This window comes from Mastacembelus armatus, chromosome 3, assembly GCF_900324485.2.
Source record: "Mastacembelus armatus chromosome 3, fMasArm1.2, whole genome shotgun sequence".
NCBI lineage: Eukaryota > Metazoa > Chordata > Actinopteri > Synbranchiformes > Mastacembelidae > Mastacembelus > Mastacembelus armatus.
The window spans coordinates 18,311,741-18,320,792 of record NC_046635.1 but is presented as its reverse complement, the minus strand read 5'-3'; positions in this window follow the sequence as shown (position 1 = coordinate 18,320,792).

Sequence of the window (9,052 nt, the reverse complement as noted above, 5' to 3'; positions counted from 1 at the left end):
CTAGTCTGTCAGAGGGCTGACACATAGAGACATTCAAGCAGCCACACTTGCATTCACACCTACAGGCACTTTAGAGTCACCAGTCAACCTAACGCCAAACTGCAGGTCTTCAGACTGCTGAAGGAAACCCACACAGACATGGGGAAAACATACAGACTCCATAGAGAAAGGCACAAGTGTCTAATGAGATTTGAGCCAGAAACCTTTTTGCTGTGAGACAACAGCGTTAATCATGGCACTGCCATGCCAGCTTATAAAATATCACAAAACTTACACTTTTTCACAAAAATAACAAGCTATTTTAACTGTTTCTAGTTTGCATAATCTATTTGATGTTCAATTACTCTCTTCATAGTTTATCTATTTTAATATTAGTTTGTGGTCTATATCTTTGCGTCCCTCCAAACTGTCGTTTAATCTTAGTGAGCCAATAAAAAAGTTATATAAATGTGTGACTCTGTATGAATACTCAAATACAGTTGAATTAATAAATGTGTGATAATCAATACATCCAACATCTGTTATCCAAGTCTTTAATACTTATTACTTGCTATTACTTAACATCACCCAGAGCCAGATCATCCAGCCACACTTATTTCATCCTCTGATACTACTAATTAAAAAATCTGTGTCCTGTGTCCTTTGACTTGTCCTTTAAGTCAACAGCTTTAATCATCCTGAGCTGTTAATTAATACGATCTGATGGATTCATGCTTGTGTTTGTGAGCATTAAAGTGTGCAAACATATTGTATCAATATGTGTCTCCCGCTGTCAAGAGGATGTGTATCACTAATTCTATAGGAGCCATTGTTTTATAGCCGATACTATAACAAGCTTGGACGTGTCCGATCTGCTAGACTTGTTGTTCTGCATATGGTGCCATATAGCAGAATACTGTCATGTACAGGCATTAGTTATAGAAAGGTTCCCCTATAACTTACATTACCATACATATAAATAATAAAAATAGTTGAAAAATTGACATATAATATCAGAAATCACTTACATAAAAAAAAAAATTAAAGTGAAAATATGTTGAAAGTGATATTTCAGATTTCTTCAATTGACAGAGCTACAAGGGACAACAATGACTGTTGCCTATGGAAATAGCCCATTTCACTGTACATTGTTTCATTCCAATATGTGCTCATTATTATAGGAGTTGCCTCTAAACAACAGACACAGTGTTTCCTCTGGTCATTGTCTGACTGATAGTGATATCAGATTTGAAAGATACACACAGTGAACTGAAAGTCCAAATGGGCATCAATGCAAAGCTAAAAATAACTGAACAATGACTCACAAGCATACAGTGGGTACGGAAAGTATTCAGACCCCTTTAAATTTTTCACTCTTTGTGTCATTGCAGCCATTTGCCAAAATCAAAAAAGTTCATTTTATTTCTCATTAATGTACACTCAGCACCACATCTTGACAGAAAAAAACAGAAATGTAGAAATTTTTGCAAATTTATTAAAAAGGAAAAACTGAAATATCACATGGTCATAAGTATTCAGACCCTTTGCAGTGACACTCATATTTAACTCACATGCTGTCCATTTCTTCTGATCCTCCTTGAGATGGTTCTGCTCCTTCATTGGAGTCCAGCTGTGTTTAATTAAACTGATTGGACTTGATTAGGAAAGGCACACACCTGTCTATAGAAGACCTTACAGCTCACAGTGCATGTCAGAGCAAATGAGAATCATGAGGTCAAAGGAACTGCCCAAGGAGCTCAGAGACAGAATTGTGGCAAGGCACAGATCTGGCCAAGGTTATAAAAGAATTTCTGCAGCACTCAAGGTTCCTAAGAGCACAGTGGCCTCCATAATCCTCAAATGGAAAAAGTTTGGGACGACCAAAACTCTTCCTAGACCTGGCCGTCCAGCCAAACTGAGCGATCGTGGGAGAAGAGCCTTGGTGAGAGAGGTAAAGAAGAACCCAAAGATCACTGTGGCTGAGCTCCAGAGATGCAGTAGGGAGATGGGAGAAAGTTCCACAAAGTCAACTATCACTGCAGCCCTCCACCAGTCGGGGCTTTATGGCAGAGTGGCCTGACGGAAGCCTCTCCTCAGTGCAAGACACATGAAAGCCCGCATAGAGTTTGCCAAAAGACACATGAAGGACTCCCAGACTATGAGAAATAAGATTCTCTGGTCTGATGAGACCAAGATTGAACTTTTTGGCGTTAATTCTAAGCGGTATGTGTGGAGAAAACCAGGCACTGCTCATCACCTGCCCAATACAATCCCTACAGTGAAACATGGTGGTGGGAGCATCATGTTGAGGGGGTGTTTTTCAGCTGCAGGGACAGGACGACTGGTTGCAATTGAAGGAAAGATGAATGCGGCCAAGTACAGAGACATCCTGGAAGAAAACCTCTTCCAGAGTGCTCAGGACCTCAGACTGGGCCGAAGGTTCACCTTTCAACAGGACAATGACCCTAAGCACACAGCTAAAATAACAAAGGAGTGGCTTCGGAACAACTCTGTGACTGTTCTTGACTGGCCCAGCCAGAGCCCTGACCTAAACCCAATTGAGCATCTCTGGAGAGACCTGAAAATGGCTGTCCACCAACGTTCACCATCCAACCTGACAGAACTGGAGAGGATCTGCAAGGAAGAATGGCAGAGGATCCCCAAATCCAGGTGTGAAAAACTTGTTGCATCATTCCCAAGAAGATTCATGGCTGTACTAGCTCAAAAGGGTGCTTCTACTCAATACTGAGCACAGGGTCTGAATACTTATGACCATGTGATATTTCAGGTTTTCTTTTTTAATAAATTTGCAAAAATTTCTACATTTCTGTTTTTTTCTGTCAAGATGGGGTGCTGAGTGTACATTAATGAGAAATAAAATGAACTTTTTTGATTTTGGCAAATGGCTGCGATGACACAAAGAGTGAAAAATTTAAAGGGGTCTGAATACTTTCCGTACCCACTGTACATTTTCCTTTCTCCTGTAGTGAAAATGGATGACTGTTTTATTTAAAACTTGAATTTATTTTTTTTTTCCAACCTAACTACATTCACAGCTTCTTTGTGTTGCTCATCATGATGACTGCACACCTAAAATGAAAGTTTTCTTAACATTTGCTGATAACTGGTGTGATTCCAGGAGAAGTCATTCAGAAGAGTAGCAGTGCCATCAGTGTGGCATCAGATCAGTGGACTAGCAGACGACATCAAGTACCAGCATTATATGACCACTGACTAATTATCTAACATTTGTTAAAAATAATTTTACCCATTAGCTCTAATGCTCAAATTTAAAAGCATAGAAATAGCTAGGCAGCTGAATCTACTGGGACAAGCCATATATTACCAGTTATATTTTTGCATATGTGGATTACACTACCTGGAAGTATGCAAAATTACAGCTGAAACAATTTGTTGATAAATTTGTCAGATGACAGAAAATTTGTTTCAAACTATAATGATTTGTTGTTTAGGTCAGTGTTCAAGCAACTGGTTTGAGCAATTGTAAGAATGAATGAAAACAATCAGCAGATTAATTCTTAATGAAAATTATTTGTTGTATTCTCTTGTATTAAATAGTTAAGATGTAGCATCTCAACAAACTACAAGAAAAAAATAAAATACTTCTTTAACGTATTTTTATTAATGTGTTTGTAATAATCATAAATAATTATAGTAATATACAGTCAATGTGACTATATTATAGTCGCATAGGCCATTATTCCTCTACTGAATACTTTTATACTTTGATACACATTTACTTCGTAATAACGTCCTACTTAGGAAACCTTTTCAATGCAGTATTTTTACAGCGATGAATGAGAACTTGTGCTGAGGGTCTGAGATGACCAATAAGTGTGTTACAGGAAGAAGAAGATAACTAAGTCTGTTGTCAGCTTGCTTTCTGTTGTCTTAACTCTCAACAACACATCAGAAAGGAGAAAAGACAAGCAGCTCATGCTGACCAGTCACAGTTCATGGTGTCTCTGTGTGGTCTCTCCATAGGTGCTGTGTTTACATTTTGGAGGAGGTGTAGCCACAATGGCTGCATCAGTTACCCCTTAAGGTCACATGGTTACTGACAGACACTTTTAAGAATCTCAATGTTTAAAAGGGCCTTCAAAAAAGTATCTTGAATGAAAAACTTGTTGATGTGCAAATGTGGTCCTCCTGAAATGGAATGTAACATAATGGCTGTGTAAAACATTGTGAGGACAACTGATGTCCAGTCCAGTAGGTCACAGTGGAACCATGGGAGCAGTAGCCAGAAACTAATGGATGTATACCATTTAGAGTTTGGGGCATACATTTAAAATTCTCTGTAAAGTGAGTGGGGGTAAACCAAAGACTTAACTCTAGTCACTGCAACTCCAAATCAGGGTGGTGAAAAAAGTTTATATAACTGATGTGGTACGGTATGGGGGCCAAAATCTATGAAAATAAAACTTCAGAGAAAATGTCAGTCTTATGTGATTTACTCAAAGCAAGATAGATAGAAAGAGAGACCTCCAAGGCTACCATGATGATCAGTGGTCCACCATCTTTCCAGACATCCCCTCATACTCATTACTGAGTATGAGGGGAGATAATCCATGTGGATGTGTCATCTTGAAAGTCGAGAGCAAACAATGGAAAACTTACAAAGGATGGGGCATTGGGTAATCACATACAATATATCCCCACCATCCACACACCCACATACTGTAAAGTAGTGAGTCATCTAAATAATCCCCAGGGATGGGTTCAGCGGTCCATCTGGGGCAGATGGGCAAGGGTGGCGCGCGTTCAACACAAGCCTACGCCCCACTGGCTGCCCGGATGCGACCCTTTTGATCCTATTAGCAGGTGAATGAGGAGATAGACATCAGATTGACAGTCGAGGACTGACCTCCATTTGGCCACCTGACGCAAATACCCATTAGCCCACACATATGCCACTCAAAAATCCAGCATATTGCACAAGGCTCCAGTTTAATCAATTCAATTTAATTCAATTTATTTGTATAGTGCCAAATCACAATACAATCATCACAAGGCACTTTACAAAAAAAAACAAAAACCCAAAAAATCCCTTATGAGCAAGAATTTGTTAACAGTGGAGGAAAAACTCCCTTTAACAGAAGAAACCTCCAGCAGAATCAGGCTCATTACGGTGGAGGGGAGAGTAGAACCGTTGGAGAGTCCTCAGGCAGACTAGGCCTTTAGCAGCATAAGTAAGGGATGGTTCAGGGTCACCTGAGTCAGTGTTAACTATACGGAAGGTTTTAAGTTTAACCTTAAAAGTATAGAGAGTGTCAGCCTCCTGAAGCCACACTCGGAGCTGGTTCCACAGGAGAGGAGCTTGAGAACTAAAGGCTCTGCCTCCCATTCTACTTTTGGAAACTCTGCAGTAATTCATATCAAAGTGTTTTTTTTGAGCATCAGTTCATCATCATAAGAATTAGACTGTGTGTAAATATAAATAAATAAGCAGTTAATTCATTTTTCTCAGATATAAACAAATACATTTACAACAGTGATCAGGAAACATGTCAGATAATATCAAAACCAAAAAATACATCATGTTCAATAAATCTACACCAGCAAATATAAATAATACACCAGACATATATATTAACAAATATATTAACACTGTAAGTATATTTTTGAGGTACCTGACTTCAGTATTTAGAAAATCTATAGTTTTTCCAACAGCTGCGCGTACTGCTCAATGTTTTGATGGTGGCATTTTCCTCCCATTGCCCTATTTTCTTTCGCTCCTTCTCCTGCTTCGTTTAATCTGAAAATGGTTGTTTTTTTTAATTTTCTTTTTTGTGTGGTAAGAAGGCTTGGCAGAGATCTGCTTCAGTGGAGACAGGGGTGACCCAGTGTTGCTCACTAATGTGAAATGCAGTACCTGAGTAATTTATGAGAGCTGCCATATATTTTGCCACACTGAAAGTGGAAACATGTGAATTGTTTCTGATGTTTTGGACTGTATGACAATATGACTGTTAGGTGGAGCTATGAAAGTGAAATTAAAACTTTTTGTTGTTAAAATGGGAGTTGACACTAAAGTTTTTATGTGCAAGCCTGCAGCTTTTTAGCAGGAATTTTCTAATGTAGTTGTTTGTGAGTGATTACTGGGTCATGTGTCACTGGGAGCAACCAGGAGAGCTCCAATTGCTCTATTGAATGAATGAGCTGTTACTGCTTTTTCCTGCAGTAACAAAGGGCATCTGAAATAACTCCGACAACTTACAGTTCTATCTAAATGTCCCACTAACCCATTGAGCCAATATGAACAGCACCTGAACTGCAACTACTTTGGAGAAAAAAGGTTCCATTTTGCTACTCTGCAAAATGGAATTTAGTGGAATTTAGCTTTTTCTCTGAAGTAGTTGCATTTTAATTTCATTGCATCCAGTGTGCATTACTACAGAAGTTAATTTTCCTTTGCCTCATTGCTGATAAATAAAAAATAGTCCATTATTCTGTTATTGCAACAATTGCAATTGGTGTGTGAAAAAGAATGAAGAAATGTTTGAGTGTGGTGTAGTAGTTGCCAAGCCTCTGCTGCAGTTTTCTCCACATTTTCTTCACCCCCCCAAAACTGGCCACAGTGTGGAGAACAAACCTCATACACATGCACACAGTGATTAAGGCCCAGGCTGAGATGAAAGGCAACAGGACCAATCATAAATGAGATTGGGGCACCATGGGAGGAAGTGGGCGCGCCAAAGGCATTCTGGGCTGTCTAGCTTTGACTGGTGAAAACACAAGGCTCCCAGAAACAGAAACAAACCATAAAATAGATGGAAGTGAATGAGTGCAGTGGAAAATGTTATTGTAATCAACCAGGATTTATTGCACTGCAATAATGAACTGTTAAATCAATTCATTCTATGTGTTATCGATGCACAATAATCGAGAACTTAATACTTTATATTGCTGACATACTTTAGTTCTTTAAAAGAGGCAACATTAAATAATTGGAACACTCACTCTTTGACCGCTACTCTTTATTAGGCACTTCTATGGTACCTAGTCCTCTCGTCCTCTGACAGGCTTACATTAGGTAAGACCTGCCCCCCCCCAGAAACTGTCAATGAATGAAAAATGTGAAATGACAACCTGTGACAGTGATGTAATTACATAAATGTATTTATTTGATAAAATTCTGACATGGATGTTCAGTTTTGTAGAATAAAGAATGTTGTTGGCCTTTGTGTTAAGAACCGTGATAGTGGAGAGGGGTGAAAGAGATTTTATTTGCAAAATCACAACACTACCTGTGTGAATATGCCTGAAATTACAAAGGAATGAAAAATGCCACAATGGCACAGTGCCACCTCGTCACATCAGCTCATATTTGATAAGTTTTTTTTTTTTTTTATGGTATTGTCAAGAAGTTCATGTTACATGCCTGTTATTTATAAATATAAATATAAATATTTATTTAAAAATTATTCATCTACTAATCCTTACACTTGTGTGAGAAAACTTGGAAAGACTGAGTCAGGAGAGATGTGTTACCAGGAAACAGCATTATTTACACACAGGAGCAACTGGCTGGAAAGAGACCTGAAATCCCCTGAGAGCTGAAAGTGCAGAGCAGGAGGGAAGCATCACAAAATCAGGAACTCTAGAAACCTTTAAACCATTGATCATTATGGGAAATCTAAGATCACTCCACAACTATAAATATACAAGTTAGTGATGCTGATGAAGGACCAGAGTGTTCGTTGGGAATGCAGTCTGCTGTACTTGACAGAAACATGAATGAATGAGCTCATTCCCAACTTGTAACTTTGGATTGTGACCAGCTGGTGAGGGTGGACACACAAGCAAAGGAGTTTGGACATCCCAGGTGCACTACTGCATCTGAGACATCTGACTCGCCTTAATATTTTATTTTCACATACCTGTGTATATTGTTTATTATTATTACCATTGTAACACTTAAATGTCCCTGCCAGGGGATCAATAAAGACAAGACAAGGCAAGTTTATTTATATAGCACAATTCATACACAGAGTAATTCAAATTGCTTTACAGAAATAAAGGACAAGTTAAAAGTACATTGGCAAAAATGAAAATAAGAAACAGCAAATAGTAGAAATTAACTTGAAATAAAATTAAAGGAGAATGAGTGCAGATAAAGTACTATCTAATCTAACGCAATGTAATTTAAAAACTGGAACACTGGTTCATGACCTTCAACAAGATAAGGCTGATATTTTCTTTTATTTTTTTGGTTGTTTTCTACAAATCCTATACAAGACACAGTAACATTCAGAAGTCATGCAGCAAAAACTGAATGGAGCACAGACATACAACAATCATGCAGCAAACTCAACAAATATTCCAAATGGGGAGGGTTTCTTTCTCAGAGTACTTTGATGTTATGATAAAAGGACAATAGCATGGGAGGAGAAGACAGATAGGGTGCGATACATAAGGACAAACAAAATGATAGAGACAGGAAAATTATAAGCACTTGGAAACTACCTATAGTTGCTTTCTTCTTGAAAAGATATGATTGAGAACAACTCCAACCTGTCCAACTCCACTCACAGTCTGCCACAGCTTCATGCACCCCAGTTCAACTGATAGCTAATATGGATAATGTTACACTGTTTAACATTAGAATGGGAATACAGGACAAATCAATTCTCACAGGCCTTTGTTTTTTGTCAGATGGTGGATGCCCTCGTGTGTAGACAAAAACTTCTGCTCCACAATCAATAGACAGTGTTAACATGATTTTGATGAGGAATTAAGCAGTAGAGCATATTTAATCAATGAGGGAGCAGCTGCTAGGATCAATATGGAGGATTGTGGTCAGTAGGTCATCATAGGACACACACACACCCAAAGTTTGCTTTGTTCATAATCAAGGAAAGTTTATAAATATATACCTTAGACTAACATATTACAGATCACATGTGCAGAAGTATCCATCTATCCATTTTGTGGTACTTATTAACAATTGGGTCATGGTAACAGCAGGTTCAGCAAGGTAACCAACATCCTTCTGCCCAGCAACATTTTCCAGCTCTTCCTCAGGGACCCTCACAGTAGAGCACCTATG